The sequence below is a fragment of the Lagenorhynchus albirostris genome, chromosome 10 (genome assembly GCF_949774975.1).
Source record: "Lagenorhynchus albirostris chromosome 10, mLagAlb1.1, whole genome shotgun sequence".
Classification (NCBI taxonomy): Eukaryota; Metazoa; Chordata; class Mammalia; order Artiodactyla; family Delphinidae; genus Lagenorhynchus; species Lagenorhynchus albirostris.
In genome coordinates this window covers 40,003,744-40,029,244 of record NC_083104.1, presented here as the reverse complement: position 1 = coordinate 40,029,244, position 25,501 = coordinate 40,003,744, and the positions used below count along the sequence as shown (strand labels likewise).

The 25,501-nt window shown below is 40.5% G+C and overlaps 1 protein-coding gene across 19 annotated transcripts in view; it reads right to left on the bottom strand.

The window, feature by feature from the left end:
- MAP4 (microtubule associated protein 4) overlaps positions 1 to 25,501 on the bottom strand; it is a 171,370-nt gene that overhangs the window by 60,471 nt on the left and 85,398 nt on the right. The window lies entirely within an intron of this gene.

The following is a 25,501-nucleotide window of genomic DNA, read 5'->3' as shown; positions in this document are numbered from 1 at the left end:
TACATCTAGACTTTGACAGTTTCTTAAAGTGTTAGACTTATCACATGACCCAGCAATTCCACTCCTAGGTGTCTACCCGAGAGAAATGAAAACAAATATCTATACAAAGACAATATATGAATGTTCACAGCCATGTTATTCATAATAGCTAAAGACTGGAAACAAACCCCAAATTCATCAACTGATGAATGGATAAACAAAATATGGTACATATATTGGAATACTGTTCAGCTGTAAACGGGAATGAAATACTGATAAACACCTCAACATAGATGGATGAACTTTACAAGCATTAATAAGCTAAGTGAGAAAAGCACGACATGAAAGACTATATGCTGTATGATTCTGTTTATATGAGTTTTTTAGAAAAGATGACTATAAAGATAAGAAGCAAATCATTGGTTGCCTAGACTGTAAATAGAGATGGGGATTGAGTGTACATGGACTCAAGATAACTTTAAGGGTGGTAAAAAAAATTTCTGAAAAATGGATTGTGGTGATGAATGCACAACTCTGTAAATTTACAATGGGTGAACTTTATAGTATGTAAATTATATCTCAATAAAGTGGTTAAAAAAAAAATCTAGGACTCCCAGGTATGTGCCTTTAGTATATACTTCCCTTGTTGGGGGCTATGAATTTTTGTGGAGAAGGGTATGGAAGTGAGTGAGGAAAGAAGTTTTGAAAGGCTGAATAGCTACAGTACGAACACGGTTGAAGTTTCCCTACTGCCCTGCTTCTGGAAAAAAGACTAGGACTTTAAAAAGATGTACCTGGGAAAAGGAGAAGGCTCAACCACAGGGTACTTCAAAAAGATCCAGATACCTGCTGCTAATCTCAAGACAAACTTCGAGGGTAAGTGGCAGAACTGTCCCTCCTTTATTACTAGCTAACTCATAAGGTTGCCTTGAGGTACAAATTTTCTCCTTCATGATTGTCCTTTATTTTCATGTTTCATAGAATCACCTAAATCTAATTTCAACTACCTGAAGCATTTGAGGAAAGAGGAGGAAGAGGAATGAAACAAAAAATTTATCCTAGATTACATTCCCTGAAATGTTCCTTCAGGAACACATCCCAAGAGAATGTTAGATATCTGAGGCCATTTTTTTTTCTCTAAACATTTTTACTTAAGCATAATAAATCTGTGGACTTTAAGTTATCTTCCACGCCTGCAAGAATGGAAGGGGGATAATATACTGTATTTTTACTTAAGATATTTCAATTATAATTGTATAATTAAAACTCTTCTTATATAAGTGAAATGCCTAATCTCTGAGAAACTTATCTGCTGAAGGTAGACTGTACACGACAAAGCCTCCCAAGTTCTACCTGTCAAAGAGAGCCTCTAGCAGTTGTTCTTCTCTGAACGTTCCAGGCCTCCAGACCTGCACACAACTAAGAAACTTCTGCTATAAGTTATAAGAGAAGGAAGCAAATCAATTCTTCAGGAGAGACTTTTTCTAAAATTCAGGCAGTATCTGTCATGAATATCTTTTTAAGATGGAAACTGATCATCATAATCATCTTTCATCAATAACAGTTTACAACGGATGTAGAGGATGTTCCACACATAGCTATTCCCTAGGTCAACTATCAATAAATGACAAAGGTACAGAAGTAAATACACCATTAGTTATGGTACAACCTGGGGACAGGGATTAGAGAAAAACTCAGCAATACAGCTCAGCTATGGCATCTACTACCAGAAGGGAATTAAAACATCCTGCAATGTGGCCCTGGCAAACTCATGTCTAAGACCTCCAGAGGCTGAAATGCAACCTCTCCATCCCCTCAAAGCACTCCCTCCCTCCCCCTTTTGGTCTCTCCCCAGGATTCTTTCTCTTTTCTGTCCCTCCTTTGGCTTTAAGAGAGCCAACTTTAAATGGCATTTCAACACAAGGAAGTTCTCCAGAGCTGACTATAGTCCAACTGGGTTAACTGTGTGATTTAATATTCTGTAGTAGCTTATATGTAATCATCATTATTTCAGCAGATATATAGGGCCAGTTTGATATCTGCCACATTCTGATTTTTAGATGGTGCTGGAGAAAAAGTCGCAAGGCTGACGGAAACAAAAGACAAAATCCTCAGGAGAGCAATAAGACAGCAAGAACGAATCAACTGGTGATTACGCAGCTCTGAATTAACAGCACCAAGAAATATGAAATATTCAAAAAAAACAGGGATTGAGGTTCTTCACTTCAGTTTTCCCCAGGCAAACTTCCCACCTTTTCAATACTTTTTGTTTTTGTTTTGTTTTTTGCAGTACGCGGGCCTCTCACTGTTGTGGCCTCTCCCGTTGCGGAGCACGGGCTCCGGATGCGCAGGCTCAGCGGCCATGGCTCACGGGCCCAGCCGCTCCATGGCATGTGGGATCTTCCCGGACCCGGGCACGAACCCGTGTCCCCTGCATCGGCAGGCGGACTCTCAACCACTGTGCCACCAGGGAAGCCCTCAATACTTTTTGATCTCTTTCCCTATCTGCTGTACACTGCTGGTGTACATGATTTGGGTTATTTATAGGGAGTTCAAAAAAAGAAATAGAAAAACAAGAAGCACCAATAAGAATTATTTTACTCTGAATTATTAATTGACAGATAGATTTCTTATAAACAGTATTAGTGGTCATAATTTGCATATTACTAACAAAAAAAACCAAATCTGTGACCGCTTCTATTTCATGTCCTTGGCTCTTTCCAAATCTGTCCCCCATCCCCTGCCCCAGTGGCAACCTTAGAATTTTAGAGAAGAAGGCACCTAGGAGATCACCCAGTCCAAGCCCCTGAAGTTTAAACCATATCTCATTCAATTATCTATTTAAGCACCTGCTATGTGCCAGTCACTGTTCTAGGTATTAGTGATACAGCAGCAAACCAAATGGTGAAAAGTCCTGCTCTCACGGACACTGATCACTATCATCACCATTACACTGTACTTGGGCACTATGAAAACCGAGCAGCAAGTATTAGTCTAGCTGAGGGTTTAAGATATACCCAACAATGCAAATCTCTGCAAGCCTCAGTTTTCACATCTGGTACCTGCCTTACTTACTTCATAAGGCTGAGGGAGGATATGTGAAAGTGCTTAGAAAACTATGAAGAACATGATAGTCCCACAACTATAATGGGTCACATAGGATAAGTGTCTACAATAACACGTACTAAGTGCTGCTACCGGAGTTTAAAGGTCACATAATATGATCACGGGATGATCTGGAATATCTTCCACAGGAGATTAGAATTTAACTGGATCTGGAAGGATAGTCAGGAGGATATAATTAAATGGAGCTGGGAGACTGAGAAAGAGACAAAGTGGAGAAGATATCCAGCAGAGGAAAATATGAGTTAAGACCACGGGCAAGAACGGGAAAGTAAGGAGCACACCAATTTAGCTGGAACACACTTACTGGGGGCAGCAGTTCTCCATAGAGGGCAGCTAGAGAATAGCTAGGGTGTCAAAGGCCAAACAGAGTGGCATCCAAGAGTTGTCTGCCTGTATCCCATCTAAAGGGAACCACCCCAGTCCCTTCAAGGTGATCCTGGTATGGCTGTCCATCGTGGTACTTTGCTTTCCTGGCCAAACGAGTATACTTGTAATTCAGGCAGACCCGAAGTCCTTTGGGGAAATCTGATATACAGACATTTTAGAACTTGAGCCATAAGGCTACACTACACCTGGGCTGCCAGTAATCATTCTTCCCACCTTGAATCTGCCTGAGAATGAAGCCAAAGAGGGGGCAGGGACGACAGAGGGAGAGAAGGAAGAATGGAAAAAAGGGAGGAAGAGAGGTAGAGGAAGAGAGAAGAAAGGGGAAGGTGAGAAAAGCAAGAGAGAAGAAAGAGACTTTTGAGCCAAATATGTTATTCTAAAAGCTTTACATGTTTAAAAAAAAAAAAAAAACTAGCTGTAGGCAGCCAACAAAGATGAAAATGCAATGCCCAGTTCCTTTAATTGAGGAAAAGTGTAAAAAGTAAGAAATATGTATTTTGCCTAGAGCTGTCTAAAGGTTTCTTCACATGCTAGAAATCTAAATCAGAAAGAAATATGATATTAAAGAAAGAAAACTGGACTGCAAATCAGGAGATCTAGATTCCAGTCCTGGCTCTGTCACTTAACTTTGGGTGTGACCTTGAGACTTTTAGAACCACAAACCATTCATCTATAGTAAAACACCAAACCAAAACAAAACAAATCCACACAAAAAACATGAAACACAATAGGGTTGTGCTATATAATTTTTAAATTTTAATTTTAGTTCTAAAATTAAATTTTAAGACCTTTTAATTTAATTTTATTTTAATTTATTTATTAATTATTATTAATTAATTATTTTTATTTTATTATATTATTTTTATTTATTTTATTATTTATTTATTTATTTTATTATTAATTTATTTATTATAATTATTTATTTTTTATTTTATTTTTTATTTATTTTAATTTTAATTCTAAAATTAAATTTTAAGACCTTTGATCTATCTATTCATTTTTATATCCCCCCAAAACCTGGCAAGATATAATATGCACAAAAGTACTCAGCAGGAAGTACTGGTCATTTGCTTAAGCCAGAAAAATTACAATGAATCAAAGAACAAACCACGGTGTCACTAGGAAGGTTCACAAGCATATGGAGGAGGGAAGAAGAAAAAGTGGTAAAAACTTGGATAAATAAAGGGGAAGCGGGGGCGGGATAAATTAGGAGGTTGGGATTAACATATACACACTACTGTATAGCACAGGGAGCTATACTTAGTATTTTGTAATAAACTATAAGGGAAAAGAATCTGAAAAAGAATATATAGCCGTGTGTGTGTATGTATGTGTGTGTATATATATATATACACACACACACACATATATATACACACAAACACACATATATACACATATGTATAAACTGAATCACTGTGCTGTATGCTGGCAACTAACACAACACTGTAAATCAACTATATTTCAGTTAAAAAAAAGAAAAGAAGATTCTCTGTTGGTTTGATTTCTACCAGGTCCCTGATGTTTTAATAGAATATATGCTTAATAATTCTCTTTGGAAACAAAAACTTGGAGAAATAAATAGCTCTTAAAATTAGTAAAAGTGGGACTTCCCTGGTGGCGCAGTGGTTGGGAGTCCGCCTGCCGGTGCAGGGGATGCGGGTTCGAGCCCTGGTCTGGGAGGATCCCACATGCCGCGGAGCAACTGGGCCCGTGCACCACAACTGCTGAGCCTGTGCTCTAGAGTCCGCGAGCCACAACTGCTGAGCCCACGTGCCACGATTGCTGAAGTCCGCACACCTGGAGCCCAGTGTTCCGCGGCAGGAGAGGCCACCGCAATGAGAGGCCCGCGTACCGCAACGAAGAGTAGCACCGCGGCTGAAGTGAGCCCGCGCGCAGCAACGGGGGCCCAGTGCAGCCATAAATAAATAAATAAATTTATTTTTTTTAAAAATCAGTAGAAGTGCAGTGGATAAGAATCCGCATGCCAACGCAGGGGACACGGGTTTGATCCCTGGTCCGAGAAGATCCCACATGCCACGGAGCAACTAAGCCCGTGCGCCACAGCTACTGAGTCTGCGCTCCACAGCCTGAGAGCCACAACTACTGAGCCCACGTGCCACAACTACTGAAGCCCACGCGCGCCTAGAGGTCATGCTCCGCAACAAGAGAAGCCAACGCAATGAGAAGCCCGCACGCCACAATGAAGAGTAGCCCTCGCTCACCACAACTACAGAAAGTCTGGAGCAGCAGTGAAGACCCAACGCAGCCACAAATAAATAAAAAAAATATTTATTTTTAAAACTTTTAAAAATTAGTAAAAATATTTTTAAAACAGTAAGATTTCATAGGATTAATTTATTTCAGTTCTAAAATAAACTTTAAAAGGTTGTGTTTCTCCTTACATTTCTTACCCTTTCGGAAAAAAGTAGGGTTTTTTTTGTTTGTTTGTTTGCGTTACGCGGGCCTCTCGCTGCTGTGGCCTCTCCTGCTGCGGAGCACAGGCTCCGGACGCGCTGGCTCAGTGGCGATGGCTCACGGGCCCAGCCGCTCCGCGGCATGTGGGATCTTCCCGGACCGGGGCAAGAATCCGTGTCCGCTACATCGGCAGGCGGACTCCCAACCACTGCGCCACTAGGGAAGCCCTAACGAATACTTTTTTAAAGTCTCTCAGTTGTAATATCTAATTTGAAAAATATTGATAGATATAACCCATATAAACAAAATCTCTTTCGGGTCCTTAAAAATTCTGTAAATAGCTTTACTGAGGTACAATTAACATACAGTAAGCTCCACATATTTAAACTGTATACTTTGATTAATCTTGACTATGTATGCCATCACCACAAGAGAGAGAACCTATTCATCACCCTCAAAAGTTTCCCAATTTTTAAGAGTGAAAAGTGGTCTTGATACCAAAAAGTTTGAGAGCTGATGCCTTAAGAGTATTTAGAGACATTCTCCCTCTGGAGAATTCTGCTATTTACTTAGAGAGTCAAGTAAAAAGATAAAGAAGCAAAAAAGAGCATAGATTGGGGCAGCAGACTAAGGTTCTAGTCCAGCTCTTTGGAGAGACCTTAGTTATTAACTCATTGAATTCCTTCAAACCTCAATGTTCTCACCCATATCATCAAAACACTGTACCAATATCTGGTATCTAAGCTCCCTTCCACTTATAAAAGTCTATTATAGGGCTTCCCTGGTGGCGCAGTGGTTGAGAGTCCGCCTGCCGATGCAGGGGATACGGGTTCGTGCCCTGGTCCGGGAAGATCCCACATGCCGCGGAGCGGCTGGGCCCGTGGGCCATGGCCGCTGAGCCTGCGCGTCCGGAGCCTGCGCGTCCGGAGCCTGTGCTCCGTGACGGGAGGGGCCACAACAGTGAGAGGCCCGCGTACCACAAAAAAAAAAAGTCTATTATATTAGTCCACACCTCTCCATACTACACTGTAGGCTTATGTATTACCACTATCATTCTTCTAGCCCCCTCCCCCAACACCTCCCCTCTCTTCCCCCGGAGTCAAGAAGTCGAAGACAAAGTTCAGGCTTCACTATGTTCTGTGATAGAAATTTAGCCATCTGAGAAATGAGAAAATAAAACAATATCTCACTAAGGGCTAAACTGTACAATGGAAATGTTTAAAGTATACACGTAAAGAGAAGTAAGAAAATTAATGCTGGCAAGAGGGCTTCACAGATAAGACAGAAGGCAGTCTTTGAAGGTGATATTTTCTTTTTTTTTCTTTTTTTTTTTTTTTGCGGTACTGGGGCTTCTCACTGTTGCGGCCTCTCCCATTGCGGAGCACAGGCTCCGGACGCGCAGGCTCAGCGGCCATGGCTCACGGGCCCAGCCGCTCCGCGGCATGTGGCATCCTCCCGGACTGGGGCACGAACCCGCGTCCCCTGCATCGGCAGGCGGACTCTCAACCACTGCGCCACCAGGGAAGCCCTGAAAGTGATATTTTCAATTACTGTTGACACTATAATACATGTGAGAATGTCTTAGATTATAATTACAAATATAAAACAAAACTGGCTAGGGAAACAACGTGTATATCCATACATACATTGATTGTAGAAAGACAAAGCAGTCGTGGCAAAATGCTATTGATTGGTGAATCTGGAAAAACATACAAAAGTTCTTTGTTTTATTTGTTCTTTTGTTTCATTTGTCTGTATATTTGCAATTATTTCAAAATAAAAATTTAAGTACTTCTATTTTCTAAAAATAGAAAAGACAGAAGAAAGCTAACTCCTTTCTCAGATTTTCCACCAACTCTACTTTCTTTAATAGATTTAAATGCTCATATCCAGCTATATTAGGATGTCTTTCTCCTCTGTACTAAACAGGCAAAAAGCCCACCAACCTTCCTGATTTGAATAGTATTTGACCATCCCTAAAATGGCCGGAGACTTTTTTTAAAGACTTCCAGAGCTCTAACAATATTTGAAAACAATGAAGCATTGAAGGTCTCAAGCAGGAAAGAGATGATGACTTTGAGTTAACAGTTTCTTTTCGGTTTGCTGTAAAACAAACCAGCATGCTTGTCTTGGAAATGTCATTAAAAAAAAAAAAAAAAAACCACACACACAGTATGCTCGTTTTGCTTAAACCAGAAATCCTGCAGGATGCTCCCCAGAGTGGGCCCAGGTGAAGGATGCCACCATGAGGCTACAATACACCTTAAGTTAGCAATAGTTTAGCTATAAACACTACATTGTTTTCAGCTGTTCCTTTTACCGCCCATGACACTCGACTATCATACTGAACAGTACACTGTTCCTATAAAAACATGTATCTCTACACAACTTCCTTTCTTGTTCTCCAAAGAGGTTGTTACATATACTCTCTTCTCCAGCATTTTCCATCCCAACATATAAACTCTTACTTTATAGAAAATAATATTCTTCCACTGCCCTGTCCTCTATTGAAAACTTACCTACATGAGTCCACCATTACTCCTTTCCTTCCTATTTATGAGGGAGGTATAATCTTCCATCTTTTTTTTTAATTTAAAAAAAAAACCTGCCCAACTAGAGAATATAAGAAATGCATTCTTATATTCTCCTTTCCAAGGACAGCATTTATGCAAGTACGCCCTTCATACTGTCCCTTGCCATTCAGTCCTCCAGCCTCCTAGGCTTGCTTTTTAATCTCTACTCTCCTCCTCTGGTTATAAGCACAATTAAATCTCAAGCATCTTTAAAACATAAACAAAATCCAAACTGTGTTAAAGAAAATAAATCCCCTATAGAAGAATCTATGGATTAAGAGAACTTTAGATTCTAATTCTAACAAACCAGTTATTAAAAAACAAACAAATGAGATAACTGGGGAAAATACTGGTGAATTGAATACTGAGTGGACATCTGATATTATGAATTGGGGTGTGTGTGTGAATGGGTAATTATGTTTTAAAAAGGAATCGATTTTGAGAGATACAGACAGGTATAAAGATAGGATAATATGATGATGCCTGGAATTTGCTTCCAAAAAACATCTAGGGTTGGGTGAGGGACAGATTGCCCATCTGTTTGAAAAGTTGAACAACCAACTAAAGAGTCTCTGCCTCCAGTCTGACGCTCCTCTTCTTAGCATAAAACATGTTCATATTAGTCCCTGGTTTAAAACCCTTTAATGTTTCCCCATAACCTAGAGATTACAGAGCAAATTTATCACATAAGATCCTATATAAGCCAGTCTTAATGTTTCAGTGTCATTCCCAGCTAACCATACTATTCCTTACCCACATTCCTCTACTCTTTCACATGAGCTGCTCTATCCATCTAGAATACTTTACTTTGCTCCCCCATACTGTCTGCCTGCCCTAAGCTTACTCATCCTCCTAGGGTCACCCTCTAGGAAACACCTGCATGTACCACTCCTCTTAAACACAGGAACTTCTTTCCTCAGTGTTTGCATGGCAGCCTGTGCTTACATGTAAACACGTGATATAAGACATTGCTCAATGGCTCTGTGGCTGGCCAACTGAGAGCAAGGAATGTGTCTTCCCATTCAGTATTCCCAGCCCCATATGCTGTGCCTAACACCTAGATGGTGCCCAATAAATGGTTGTTGAATGAACAAATGACTGCAATTTGGAGGGGAAAAAATTAATCTGGACATAAAAATACCGGTAACTCTGGTGGGCTTTTGTTAGAGATACAACCTTCAAATTAAGATTCTACTTTTTGCAATACCTTTGTTCCATTTAATTTTATTCACATTATATTTTTTGCTGAATACTAAAATATAATCAGTATATAATTTATTTTTTCTAAATGTTCAGGGCTATTAAACAATAGAAATTTATGTTAAACTAAATCAGCCTATTCAAAGACTTAAGTCTGCCTGGTCAGAGCAGATTAATACACTTGAGAGTAAAAACAGTACAATTAATAATTATGTCAGGGCAACAGACATCATAAACCATGACTGTTGTGTACCTGTGACATGATAGACAGCTACCCTAAGTAGAGAGAGATAAAAACTAGGCTCTTTCTTCAGACAAAATAGGAATTAAAATATTCCCTCAAAATAGCAATAACTCATAATAAGCCCCATTTCTATTTTCACATTCTGCTAAACAGGGTATATAAATGGAAGTATTTAAATTATTTTGGTTTAAAGCCAGAAAACATTTTACAAGTAGCCATAATCAAAATTCAACTGTGGTAGAAATCACATGTGAACATTAAACTGCATTCAGCCCATATTTCACTGACTTCTACTCATTCTGCCAATTTGTTCCAGACAACTATGGATACTTGACATTCCAGCTCTAAACTGAGAATGAAAAAACACTTTCCCAAGTAGGGCAAATTATTCATGGATATTTAACATTCTCATTATAGAATATGATCTGGAACACTACAACACATACGAATCCAAGAAGGAAATTAATGTCCAAACAATTTACTCTCTTACTGTTTCTGGTTCCCTCAGATTCAAAAAGATTTCTTCATACTCTGATAACAAGTCTGTCAGCAGTGTGGGGTCTTGGAAGGGTTTGGTTTCCCACAACTTTTGTACCCCTTCCTCCTCCGGACATAGAGCTAACATGTAATGAGACCTTCTATTGGGGCAGCACAGCGAGGCAGCCAGCTAGGTGCAGGGTGAGGTTTCAATCCCCCTCCTCTCCACACACAACCGGAGGCATGTTTCTTTCCTACTCTGCCTAACTACCATATAACGATGACGATGACGACGACAAGGGAGGCAAGGCCAAATAATCTGCCAGAATCCTCCTAGACTCAACACACCTCTGTTTCTTTGGTTTACTAATGCCTGATAAAAGGATTATCACTGCAGGCATCTGATGCAGTAGCTTCCTCTCTGCTCTGAAAAAAAAATGCAACGAAAACTCACTTTTGTGCCCTCAGGTTATAACTGTGGCCCATTCTTCTAAAGAAAGGTGTGTTAACAGTGCATGCAAACACACACCAAATCTTCAGAAGAGGGGTCCATCAGTGCCCTAGCAGGTGATCAATTTTCTTTAAGCCAAATGAAGGTATCCTTTAACTCAGCCATTCAGAATTTCACATTTAACAATTTCAATTGGTGGACCAGGTCAAATTACAGTTTTTCTTTAAGTTGAATGAATCAAACATAACAAAGATACCAACAATCTAATGTTATCTTGAGCTGTACTCATTTATTCCTTCAACAACCATTTAAGTATCCATACTATGTTCCAGGTTCCAGGGATAAAGCAATGAATAAAATGTGCCTGGTTCCAATGTGTTTTCTTCTCTTTTTGTTCCCGCGGTGCTCTGCTGCTGTGTGGGACACCGAATGGTGCTCACCCCCACGAGTTTCAGTGTCACCCCACAGGTGACCTCGCGTTAGTTCAGCTGTCACCCCGGCCAACTCCTAGTGAGTTTCCTAGAGAGTTTTGTTGGTACCCCAGCAAGTGGTAGTCCTCAGCCTGTGGCATCTCAGGAACTTCTGCACACTCCAGTGGACTTCAAAGATGCCTGAATCTCAGCCTTGGGTGGGCTCTCTTTTACATATATCCCTTTCTTATACACCCTGCCTCAGTCCCTGTATCTGCTATTCCTCTATTCTTCAGAGTTCTCTTTACCCTTTAGTGGGTAATCTCTATGTGTTAGTAATTCTTCATATTAACTTTCCCTTGTTCAAATTACTATGTTTCTGTTTCCTGACTGGACCCAACACAGAATTGGTACCAAAAGCAGGGTGATTCCAGAAGACAGACTTATAAACATGGGATGTGGGGACTGATTTTTGTCACACCTTTGGGTTTAAGTGCAATGCTAACAAGCACCTTACCAATGGGAAATAGGATGCTAAGTAATCCATGGCACACAGTGGCAATACGATTAGTTGAGCTATCAACTGTGATTGTGCTGAAGTGTAAACTAAAGCAAGCACCTGGGGAGCCCAACCAGCTGCTGTACTTGAATGTTATGGTGGCAACGATGATTACAATAACTGTAGTATGGATAGATCCTACTGAACACACTGAGTGCTCACAGAAAGAAAATGACAAACTCAGGTCTCGCAAGCCCTGAGAGTTAGCCTGAAAACCAGACAGTGTATGTCACAGCCCCAAAGAATCTCTTATTTCCTGTAGCCACAGGTCTAAAATTGTTTACAATAAATTTTTTTTTGCATTACAGAATTTGTTGAACTCACAGTCTCACCAAGTTTCTCATGTGAAATTAGGACACTGACTGGAAAAGAATGGAATAATGACACTTGGAATGGAGACAACTACTTATAGTTAGATGAAATTTATAATCTTGATGCCCCAAGTCACTCTGGGCCACACCAGAGAAGGAGCTGGCCCTTTGGTGCCTGAGATACTACGCTTCCTGATTAAAATCCCTGAGAAAACTTCAGCCGGGGCAGATGCTTTCAAAGAGGATGCTCATTTCCCTCGTTGCCCACCACAACCACCCTCTGTTGCCGGAGACCCATAACCAGGTCAAATCTCAGCATGCTCTAGGGCAGGGTTTGGTAAGCTACAGACCATGGGCCAAATCCACCCAGCCACCTGTTCTTGTACAGCCCACAACCCAAGACTTTAGACTAGTTTTAGGTTCACAGCAAAACTGAACAGAAGGTACACAGATTTCCCAAATACTCCTGTACCACCATCCACCCCCCTGCATCAACATCAACATCAACACCACTGTGGTACACTTAGTTACAATCAATGAACCTATACTAACACATCATTATCACCCAAAGTCAATAGGGTTATTACACTTTTTAATGGTTTAAAAAATTAAAAGAGGAAAGAAAATTTGTGAAATTCACATTTCAGTGTCCACAAACAAATGGACACAGACACACTCATTTGCTTATGTACTGTCTAGGGCTGCTTTGGTGCTACAGCAGTAGAGTTGAGTATTTGTGACAGAGACCAAATGCCAACCCAGGTCTAGGGGAACAGGTACACACTATGATCCTGAAGGAAATAGCTTGCACAGCAAAAAAAGACTCTGGTAATAACATATTGGCAGAAACCTGGGGAACATGTGTAGAAATAGATTCTAAGGACATTTGACCAAGGAGGGTAGAATATAATTCTATATTGGACCTACTTTATTGATACAGGTTCACCTACTAGATATTCCAAATTTAATTAACTTATGCAGCTAGAAGTGGCTCTAACAGCTCACTCAGTTGGCTGACTAAAATTTGGACTCAACAGTGACCTACGTTTAATGAGAGAGAGATGCCAAAGTTTCCACGGCAGGGAATCCAAAGGCTTAGGAAGACGGAAATGTTCAATAGATTTTTCATCTGTGATCTAAGTTGCACAAGAATTCCCAGAAAGCACTGAGAAATACATTAGTCAGGGGGAGCACCTGCATCCTTGAAAAGCTCTGTGGTTGTTCTCCTGTGTAGTATGTACCTGTCCCCCTAGACCTGGGTTGGCAAACTTTATCTGTAAAGGGCCAGATGTAAATATTTATGCTTTGCAGGCCATATAGGTGCTGTCACAACCCCCAGGTATGACCATGGGGGATGTTATCACTGAAGTGGATTCTCTGATTCCAATAGGGATCGTGGGATCCTAGAATAGCAGAGGCCAAGTGGCAGCACTGACTTGCCAAAGACAAGGTGGGTACATCTGCCATAAAAGGCAGCAGGGCTGTATTAGTAATCAGAATGCCTTGGCCCATCAGGAGCTTTAGTGGTAGTTAATTGATTTCAGTGTTCCATAGGGAGCCTGCTAAAAAGTTTTTTCCTGTTGTATAGATCGATCTGTATAACAGGAAAAAACTTTACCCCTGGTAGTAAAAACTGTTCTTGATAAGTCAGGATCAAGACCTCTCATCCAGTTTCCAGACCCAAGTCAATTCACAAACCCAAGACCCCTTAAGGAAGGATCCTGCATTGTTCCCACAAGTACATACTGTGAATCCTGCCTCTACGCTTCCCCAAAGGCCACTTACAAGAGTGACTATTGATTAGAGAAAAGGAAATACCCGGACCTTTTAGGGATAACTAATTCCTGAGGTTCCAAAGTGCCACTGTGGCCGAGCAGTCAAAGTGAGGGCTTATGGTAGTCAGGTAACAGATGGAGTGCTTAGCTTAACTCAAGTCCAACTCACAGTGGACCCAATTGTTCCATGGACCCATTTTGTGGTTATTTCCTTAGTTCCTAGATGAATAATTGAGAACAGACATAATTGACAAGGGTCTTTAAAATAGGGAGACCTGAGTGGGAATCACCTAGAACATCCCCTCCCTACTAAGATATTAAACCAGAAGCAATACTCCTTACCTAGGAGATTTAGAGATTAATGTCACTATCACAGACCTGAAAGAAACAAAGGTGGGTGATATCTACCACATTCCCATTTAACTCATCAGTTTGGCCAGTGCAGAAGTTGGATGGATCTTGGAGAATGACTATGGATAATCCTAAACTAATTAGATTTTCCCATCTGGCAGCTGATACACCAGCATCTTTACTGGAGTAAATTAACATGGTCCCGGCACGTGGCATACTGCTACTGACGCAGCTAGTGTCTTTGTTTTCTATACTCATTTGCAAGGACCACCAGAAGCACTTTGCTTTTACCTGCCCTTTATATGCCTCTGAGTCTTGCCTCGGGCCTACATCAGTTCTCCTATAATATAGCCCACAGTGATGCTGAAGAAAAAATATCACACAGGCCCACTATATATTGGCATTATGCTAATTGGGTCTGATTAGTAGGACACAGCAAATATATGATCCAGTAGGTCCAATGATAGTTGAAGTGTCCATGGCAAATTGGGATGCTGAATGGGGCGTCTAGCAAGCAAAAATAACAGAATTAGAGAGCCCAAACCTCTACATTGTGGGAGAAAATCTATATTCTGCAGACAACTATTCACCTTTAAAAAAAAAAACAGCTTCACGCTTACTATTGGGCCTTGCTAGAGACTAAATGCCTAACCATGGGGCATAATGTGATCACACGACCATGAGCTACTCATCATGAACTAGATGTTGTCTAATTCATGCAACCATAATGGTGGGCATGTGCAGTACCAACCCATCATCAGGAGGAAACATGTAAGAGACCAAATTCAAGCAGGTCCAAAGATATGAGTAAGTTACCTAAGCAGGTGGCTCAGACTCCCTCAACTTTGACTCCTGTTGCAAAGCCCCCTCTCCCTTAACCCATGCCAAGAGCCTCCTAAGAGTTCCATATGACCAGCTGAATGGGGAAGTCTGGTTTACACATGGATCTGCACAATATGCTGGTACAGATGCAGCACTACAGCCCCACTTAAAGGTAACCCTGAAGGACTGTGTTGAGAGAAAATCATCCAAGCGGGTGGAACTTTGAGCAGCACATCTGGTTGCCCCTCTGCCTGCAGTGAGAGATGGTCAGAGCACAGATTTACATTGTTTATACTAACATATTTGTGCCCCAAGTGACTAATCATTAAAGGGCACTCATTGTAAAGGAAGCCCTTAATAACCAGGTTGACAAAATGACGTGCTCTATGGATAGCAGTCAGCCGCTTGCCCCAGCCATCAGAGTGCTTCCTCAATGGTAGGGAGAGAGGCTATGTATTGGATCAACAACATGGACTTCCCCTAAACAAGGCTGACCTGGCTAAAGTTACTGCCAGGTGTGTCTAATCTGCCACTAGCACAGACCCAAACTCAGCCTCCTATAGGGTACCATTCCCAGGGAGACCAGCTAGTTGATTACACTAAACTTACATCATGGGGGGGACTGTGGGAGCAGTTAGGGAGGGGCAGAGATTTGTCCTCAGTGGACTAGACATGTATTCTGGATATAGATTTGCCTTCTCTGCCTACCTTGCTTCTGCCAGTGCTCATGAAATGCCTGATGCACCATCATAACATTCCACACAACACCGCTTCCAATCAATAAAGTCATTTCACAACAAACTGAAAAAAAAAAAATGGACTCAAGCCCATGGAATTAACTGGTATTGTCACAACCCATCACCCAGGATGGCTGACCTAATTAAAAGATGGAATAATCACCTACTGAAGATTCAGTTACAGTTTCAGCTGGGAGACAACACCCTAAAAGAATGGGGTAATGCTTTGCATCAGAGACCCTAATAGGGTGCTGTCTCCCCAACAGCCATAATATGTGGGTCTGAGAATCAAGAGGAATGGTACTATATCCAATAACCCACTCATCGAATTTTCACTTCAACTCCTGACAACTTTGAGTTCTGCTAGTTTGAAGGTCTTAGTTCCCAAGGAGGAAATAGACCTACCAGCATATATAACGGTTCAACCAAATTAGAAAATGAGACTCTGACATGGCCATTTGGGACTCCTTATTCCACTGAACCAACAGGCATAAAAAAGAGGGTTACTTTACTGGTTGGGATGATTAAGCCTCATTATCAAGGGAAAACTGGGTTGCTGCAACACAATAAAAGCAAGGAGGACTATGTCTGGAACCCAAGGGATTCTCTGAGGTACCTCTTAATACTTCCATGCCAATAATAAAGGTTCATGGAAAACTAGGGCAACTAAAAAAAGGGCCAGACTACTGAAGAAATGAAAATTTGAAATTCTGGATCATTTCACCAGGTAAAGAATTTCTACCAGCTGAGGTTCTGGCTGAGGGCAAGGGAAACATAAAATGGGTAGCTGAAGAAAGAACTCACAGATATCAATCCTGGTCTCGTGACTAATTACAGAAATGAGAACTCTGATGGCTTTGTATATTTTATCTTTGTTATATTCTGTTTATTTGTACATTCTAACCATTTTCTTCTTTTCTTCCTTCTTCCATTATAAGTTGTCAAAGGTTAACTTTACAATCAGTCTCTTGACAAAAGAATATTCAGTGGAACTGTGATTTGAGGAGTGATTAACATATCCAGCAATGAATACCATGACTACAGGTATTGAGCATCTCATTTTGGGGAAAGGACGAAAGCTGCTTCATCATATGAGAGACAGCTATATCTTGTTAGATGCAAACAAAAGAGTTGTTCTGCTGATATGTGAAAGCTCAAATATATGTAGACAAGTACATATGGATGCTAAGTAGCCAAAGGGGTAGATTGTGCCAGTTATCAATTTATTGTTTCTCAGCTCCAAATTGCCCCTTCACTGCCCTGCTTGTGATAATGGAGCTGGACCCTGTAAACGTTTCTCCTTTGCCAGATGGCATGATACTAGGGTTACTAGAAGGTGATGGAGGCAGGGGCTTCTCTTCCTGCTTCCAGGGTGCTTTTCCATTTTCTTGCTCCTGTGGTGCTCTGCTGGTATGCAGAACACCCAGTGGTACTCATCCCAACATGTTTTAGTGGGCACTCCTGTGAGCATCTTCTCAGGCAAGTTCTGCCAGTGCCCCAAGCTGGCTTCCTGGTGATTCAGCAGCACCTCCATGTACAGTTTCCTGTTTTCCAACCTTGGTCTACATCTCTTCAGCAAACATCCAGTGAAGATATCCAAGAAAAGAAACTGGCTTTGGAGGAGGAGGGTATTCTTCCAAATTTTTCTTTCCTTTGTATTCTGCCTCAGTCCTGGGGTAGTAACTGCTCCCCTATATCTGCCATTCTTGTATTCTTTAGAGTTCTCTCTACCCCTCAGTAGTTAATTCCCTGTTCAAACTACTGTGTGGTTTCTGTCTCCTGACTAGGCCCTGATTGATACAGATATTGAGAATTAAATCAGCGAGATGGCTAAAAGAGTAAAAAGTTCTCATCACAAGGAAAAAAAAAAACTTTGTAACTAAGTGTGGTGATGGATATTAGCTAGACTTTTTGTGGTGATCATTTCACAACATGTACAAATACCAAATCATTATGTTGTACACCTGAAACTAATAGTGTTTTATGTCAATTATACCTCAATAAAAAATAAATAAATAGGGCTTCCCTGGTGGCGCAGTGGTTGAGAGTCTGCCTGCCGATGCAGGGGACACGGGTTCGTGCCTGGGTCCGGGAAGATCCCACATGCCGCGGAGCGGCTGGGCCCGTGAGCCATGGCCGCTGAGCCTGCGTGTCCAGAGCCTGTGCTCCGCAATGGGAGAGGCCACAACAGTGAGAGGCCCGCGTACCGCAAAAATAAATAAATAAATAATAACCAACCCGTGAGATGGCTTAAAAACACATTACAGGAAAAAAATGGGGAAAAGAATGAGCGACGTTTAATGCAAAGAAAATAAATCATAAGGCACATGCTAAGCTCTAGTTAAAAGGCTATCATGTGCACGAGAGAACACACTGCATCTTTGCTGCTCACGACCAACAACTACAGCAGCTGCAACAGCAGACTAGCTCTTTATTTTACACGGAAAAGCAAAGACCAGAAATATTAACTTTTACTAAACAGAGAGCAGAACTCCTCAGTGAAGATCTCTAAGCAGTCAAATGTCAATATTTAAATTTGTAATTTACACATCTTTGCATCTTCTCAGCTCATTTCAAGTTGTAATCCCCATTGGAGGATCAGCTGTCCCAGGTTTTTGCAGTAACAAAGTCCTAAATTAATTTTCTCACAAGAAACAAAACAAAGGCTCTTCCTTCAGTTTGCCTGGAGTCCTTTTAAAGTTTCGCCTTCAATTCTGTCCTCTAGAAATAGAGAATCTCCAAAGACAAAGGACACCAAACGTGCTCTAGTTACATCCAATTAAAATACTGTTATACACTCATTTAAATAGGAAAAGGGGCTGATGGCCAAAGAATGATTTCCTGGCAGAACTACTTACTAGGCTGAACCTGTATGAACTTTCTATGTGGACATTAATCATTATCCCAATATCATTTTACATTTATTAACCCCTTCAACCAGGTTACAAAGCACTGAAAATATTTTCTGTCCCTTAACACAAACAATTCTTTTATTACTAGTTCTCATTTTATAGAGGAAGAACTTTGGGCTTAAAGAGGGCAAATAACTTGCCTAAGAGACCAAAGCTAGCAGGTGGTAGATCTAGGCCTGCTCTTTACACAGTTTTCTTAAATTTAAACAAACCACTAAGGGGATTTACTTCCAGAAAGACATGTACCAATAACCTGTCAAAAATTATTGCAATTAAAAAAAAAAATTATTGCAATTATATCTGACCTTGCTCTTAACATTCTTTGCCTACATGAAGCCTGAAACAAACAGAAAGAACCACCTACTCAGAGAAAAATGCTGGTGAAGAGAAAGGAAGAAAACATAATCAAACTGCTTAGGCAACTTCACAATACACAAAAATTTAAGCTAGATAATCTGTTTATACACAAGACAGCAAGGTGGCCCACTCCTCCTCAACGTTAAACGAAACAGCTGTTATGGTCTAGGACAGAAGTTTGTAATTTTCTCAATAGCACAGAAAGATCATAGCGCAAGTCTTTATTACTTTAATGTTGTTCTTGTTTTTTTTACCTCAGTGACAATGTTATAGCCATGAAAATGTATTAGGTAAAGAGGGATATGGAAAACCATAATAGACTTAACATTGTCAGGGATACGAGAGTAACATCAGAGCAAATGGGCAGAATGGCACATGCTCAGGCTTTGCCACGGGAGAGGGGAAAGGATATGTCTGTTTCAAGGATGAATGTAAAATTCCCTGCCATGTCTCTTAAATGCTACAGAAGCACAGCAAGGGATCTATGGGCCAAAGTCTTTTTTTTTTTTTAAATAAATGTATTTATTTGTTTTATTTTTGGCTGCATTGGGTCTTTGTTGCTGTGCGCGGGCTTTCTCTAGTTGTGGCGAGAGGGGGCTACTCTTCCTTGCAGTGCGCAGGCTTCTCATTGTGGAGGCTTCTCTTGTTGCAGAGCACAGGCTCTAGGCACACGGGCTTCAGTAGTTGCGGCACACAGGCTCAGAAGTTGTGGCTCGCGGGCTCTAGAGCACAAGCTCAATAGTTGTGGCGTACGGGCTTAGTTGCTCCACGGCATGTGGGATCTTCCCGGACCAGGGCTCGAACCCGTGTCCCCTGCATTGGCAGGTGGATTCTCAACCACTGAGCCACCAGGGAAGCCCTGGGCCAAAGTCTTGATATGCTTTAGAATGACCCAGAAATCCCCTCCTTCACTGCTAGAGGGGCTCTGCCGTGGCTCCTCCCCCAGAGCTCCCCTCTCTGCTCCCATCAGTGCCTCCTCCCAGCCTTTCGCCTACCTAACTTCCATCTTAGGAGACGTAACACTGCCAGTTTAGAACAGCCTCCTTCCTTAGAACCACATTTCTTTCCTCCGCCTTTTTTTTTAAAAAACACATTCAACAAGATTATTCATTCAATAGCTACTATGCACCTACTCTATGCCAGACACTGGTCTAGATGCTGGGCCACAGCAGTGACCAAAACAAAAGCCCCACCTTCTCATAACATTTATCTTCTAGTGGGGAAAGTCAGACAATAAACAAGATAATTAATGTGTACAAATAATAAAGCGACAGGTGCCATGGAGAAAAATTAAAGCAGAGAAGTAGGAGAGAAAATTGGAAGGCGTACAATTTTAGGTAAGATAGAAAAGACCTCGCTGAGAAGGTGGAGAGCGAACTACGAGTATATATGAGGGAAGAGTATTCCAGACAGAGAAAACAGCTAGTGCTCAGAGCCCAAGGCAGGGGCCCACCTGGCTTGTCCAGGAACAGTGGTGAGAACACCAGTGAAGCAAAGTTAGCAAAGGGGAAAATCAGGAGATGTGGTCAGAGAGGTGACAGGGGTATCATATGGCCTTATGGTATCTGGTAAGGACTTTGGCTTTTACTCTGAAATAGGAAACTACTGGAAGACTCTGAGCAAAAGAATAACATGATCTATGTGCAGGACCACTCTGGGTGCTTTTGAGAATATACTATAAGGAGCAAATGAATGCAAGGAGGGAGACTAATTTGGGAGGTTACTGCAATAGTCAATAGTGAGAGATGTACAACAGTCACAGTGAGAGATGTGGGATGCAAGAGAAAGAAGGGATAGAGGAAGGCAAACATTTAGCCTGAGCAACTAGAAGAACATTCTATTTCTATTTAATGAGCTGGAGAAGGTTTTAGTTTTTTTGTTTGTTTTAGTTGCAGGGGTGGGATCAGAAGTACAGTTTAGGACACCTCAAATTTGAGATGTCAACTCTACATCTAAATGGAGATTTCAAGCTCTAATTTCAAATTTTCTTAGCTCTCATCCAACCTCCTCATGGAATTTAGCTAATATTACATATGTTCTTACAAAATGTTCCTTTAAACTCTGGTTAGCATTTAAATAATGTTTATAAATTTGTGCATTTCTCTCTGCAACTGGAAAAATTAGAACACACCCACAAGGCAGCTAAACATATAAAGCAACATTAATTCTAAAGAGGTCTGTACGTACACGATGGTTGATTTGAAAGTCACCTTTTTAAATTTTTATTTTACTTTTTTTTAAAATTTTATTTATTTATTTATTTTTGGCTGTGTTGGGTCTTCGTTGCTGCAGGCTTTCTCTAGTTGCGGCGAGTGGGGGCTACTCTTCGTTGCGGTGTGTGGGCTTCTCATTGCAGTGGCTTCTCTCACTGTGGAGCACGGGCTCTAGGCGCACAGGCTTCAGTAGTTGCAGCACGCGGGCTCAGTAGCTGTGGCTCACGGGCTCTGTATCTGTGGCTCACGGGCTCTACAGCACAGGCTCAGTATTTGTGGCAGACGAGCTTAATTGCTCCGCAGCATGTGGGATCTTCCCGGACCAGGGATCGAACCCGTGTCCCCCGCATTGGCAGGCGGATTCTCAACCACTGTGCCACCGGGGAAGCCCATCTTTTTTTATTTTAAATGAGCTAGCTTTATTTATTTATGTTTACCATTTTAAACGTGCAGTTCAGTGGCATTAGGTACATTCACACTGTTAGGCAAACATCACGGCCATCCATCTCCAGAACTTTTTTTCATCTTGCAAAACTGAAACTATGTACCCATTGAAAAATAACTTCCCATCCCCCTCTCCCAATTCCCGTCAACCACCATTATACTTTCTGTCTCTATGAATTTGATTACTTATATGCAGTACCTCATATAAATGGAATCATATAAGTGGCATCAGCATTTGTCCTTTTGTGACTGGCTTATTTCACTTAGCATAATGTCTTCAAGGCTCATCCAGGTTGGAGCACATGTTGGAATTTCCTTCCTTTTTAAGGCTGAATACACTCCATTGTATGTATATATAACTTAGGTTGCTTCCACCTTTTCACTATTGTGAATAATGCTGCTATAAACAAGGTTGTACAAAGTCCCTGCTTTCATTTAGGTACATATCCAAAAGTGGGACTGCTGGATCATACAGTAATTCTATTTTTAATTTTCTGAGGACCTCCCATACTGTTTCCTATAATGGTTGCACCATTTTACATTCCTACCAGCAGTGCGCAAGAGTTCCAATTTTTCCACATCCTCACCAATACTTGTTATTTTCTGTTTGTTTGCTTTAAAATAATAGCCTAGATCCTAATGGGTGTGAAGTAGTATCTCATTGTGCTTTTGATTTGCATTTTCCTAATGATTAGTGATGTTAAGCATCTTTTCATGTGCTTATTGGCTTATATATCTTCTTTGGAGAAGTATCTATTGAAGTCCCTTGCTCTTTTTTAATCAATTTGTTTGTTTTCATGTGGTTGAAATGTAGGAGTGCTTTATATACTCTGGATATTAACCCCTTGTCAGATGCATGTTTTGCAAATATCTTTTCCCATTCCATGAGTTGCCTTTTTACTCTATTGATAGTGTCTTTTTTTTTTTTTTTTTTTTTGCGGTACACGGGCCTCTCACTGCTGTGGCCTCTCCCGCCGCGGAGCACAGGCTCCGGACGCGCAGGTCCAGCGGCCATAGCCCATGGGCCCAGCCGCTCTGCAGCATGTGGGATCCTCCCGGACCGGGGCACGAACCCGTGTCCCCGGCATCGGCAGGCGGACTCCCAACCACTGCGCCACCAGGGAAGCCCGATAGTGTCTTTTGATGAACAAAAGTTTTTAACTTTGGTGGAGTCCAATTTATCTATTTTTACTTTTGTTGCCTGTGCTTTTGGTGTCACATCCAACAAATCATTGCCGAATCTAATTTCATAAACATTTTGCCCTATGTTGTCTTCTAAGAGTTTTACAGTTTTAGCTCTTACATTTAGGTCCTTGATCCATTTTGAGTTAATTTTTGTATATGGTGTAAAGTAAGGATCCACCTTCAACCCAACACCAAGACTATCTTTTCCCCACTGGATGGTCTTAGCACCTTTGTCTAAAATCATTTGGCCATATATACAAGGGTTTATTTCTGGGCTCCCTGTTCTATTCCTTAGTCTATATGTCTGTCTTTATGCCAGTATCACCACTGTTTTACTTACTGTAGCATTTTGTAAATTCTGAAATCAGGAAGACTGAGAGCTCTAACTTTATCTTTTTCAAGATTGCTTTGACTATTCGGGATCCTTTGAGATTCCATATGAGTTTTAGGACAGATTTTTCTATTTCTACAAAAAAAGGTAGTTGATATTTTAAGGGAAAAAAATCCTTTGAAAAAGCACTTTTTTTCTTTTCCTTAATGGTTCATTATAGGATATTGAATATAGTTCCCTGTGCTATACAGTAGGACCTTGTTGTTTATCCATTCTATATATAATAGTTTGCATCTGCTAATCCCAAACTCCCAATCCATCCCTTCCCCCGCCCCCCCTTGACAACCATAGTCTGTTCTCTATGTCTGTGAGTCTGTTTCTGTTTCATAGGTAAGTTCATTTGTGTGATATTTTAGATTCCACATATAAATGAGATCATATGGTATTTGTCTTTCTCTTTCTGACTTACTTCACTTACTATGATCATCTCTAGGTCCATCCATGTTGCTGCAAATGGCATGATTTCATTCTTTTTTTATGGCTCAGTAATATTCCATTGTATATATGTACCACATCTTTATCCATTCATCTGTCAATGGACATTTAGGTTGTTTCCATGTCTTGGCTATTGTAAACAGTGCTGCTATAAACACAGGGGTGCATGTATCTTTTTGAATTACAGTTTTGTCTGGATACATGCCCAGGAGTAGGACTGCTGGATCATATGGCAACTCTATTTTTAGTATTTTAAGGAATCTCCATACTGTTTTCCATCGTGGCTGCAGCAACTTACATTCCCACCAACAGTGTAGAAGGTTCCTTTTTCCCTCATACCCTCCCTCTCCAGCATTTGTTATTTTTTGAGTTTTCAACAATGGCCATTCTGACCAATGGGAGGTGGTAACCTCACTGTAGTTTTGACTTGTGATAATTAGCAATGATGAGCATCCTGAAAAAGCACTTTGAATCTTCTACCAGTGACTGATATTTCCCTACTGTTGCTGGAAGCTCATAGTTGGAATAATCATTTGTATACATCCTCTTATCCACACCCCAGAATTTTTCACAAGGCATTAATCCTTGAACAATGTAAAAAGCATATAAAAATTAGTATTATTCAAATTTCTCCTTAAAACATTATGGTGGGAGCCCTAAAATATATGAAGCAAAAACTAACAAAATTGAGAAATAGATAATTCATCAATGATTGTTGGAGACTTCAATACACCACTTTTAATACTGGATAGAACAAGTAGGAAGAATACCAACAAGAAACAGAAGACCTGAACAATATTATAAACCAAGCAGGCCTACCAGACATTTATAGAACACTCCACCCAACAACAGAAGAACATACATACACATGGAACATTCTCTAGGACACACCATATGTTAGGCAATAAAACAAGCCTGAATATATTCAAAAGGACTGAAATTACACAAAGTATGTTCTCCAACCCCATGAAATGAAATTAGGAAATGACAACAGTAAGTAATTTGGGAAATTCATAAATATGTGGAAATTAACAACACCCTCCTAAATCAGCAATAGGTCAAAGAAATCACAAAGGATATTAGAAAATACTTTGAGACGAATGAAAGTGAAAACACAACACTTAGGAAAACCAAAACTTATGAGAGGCAGCTAAAGCACTGCTCAGAGGGAAATTTATACCTGTAAATACCTACAATAACAGGGAAGGAAAAAAAAAATCTCAACTCAATAACATAACCTTCCACCTTAAAGAACTAGAAAAAGAAGAGCAAACCAAACCCAAAGCAAGCAGAAGGAAAGAAATAACACAGATTAGAGAGGAAATAAATGAAATAGAGAAATGAAATAAAAAAGAGAAAAACAGAGAAAACCAAAGTTGACTCTTTGAAAAGCTCAATGAAACTGACAAATCTTTAGCTAGACCAATCAAGAAAAGAGAAATGACTCAAATTACTCAATTCAGGAATAAAAGAGAAGACATCAACGCCAATGTTACAGAAATAAAAAGGTTTCTAAAGGAACACCAAGAACTATAGTTTGTTAACAAAATACATAACCTAATTGAAATGGACAAACATTCTAGAAAGATAGAAATTACTGAAACTGATTCATAAAGAAAACATTAGTATGGAAAATTCAAAAACTAAAATTGTGGTTAGTTACACAGTTTCTAACAATTAGGCATGGAAATTAGTTCTATGATAGATGGAGTTGAGTCAAATTTCCCAGTATAGAACTCAAAGA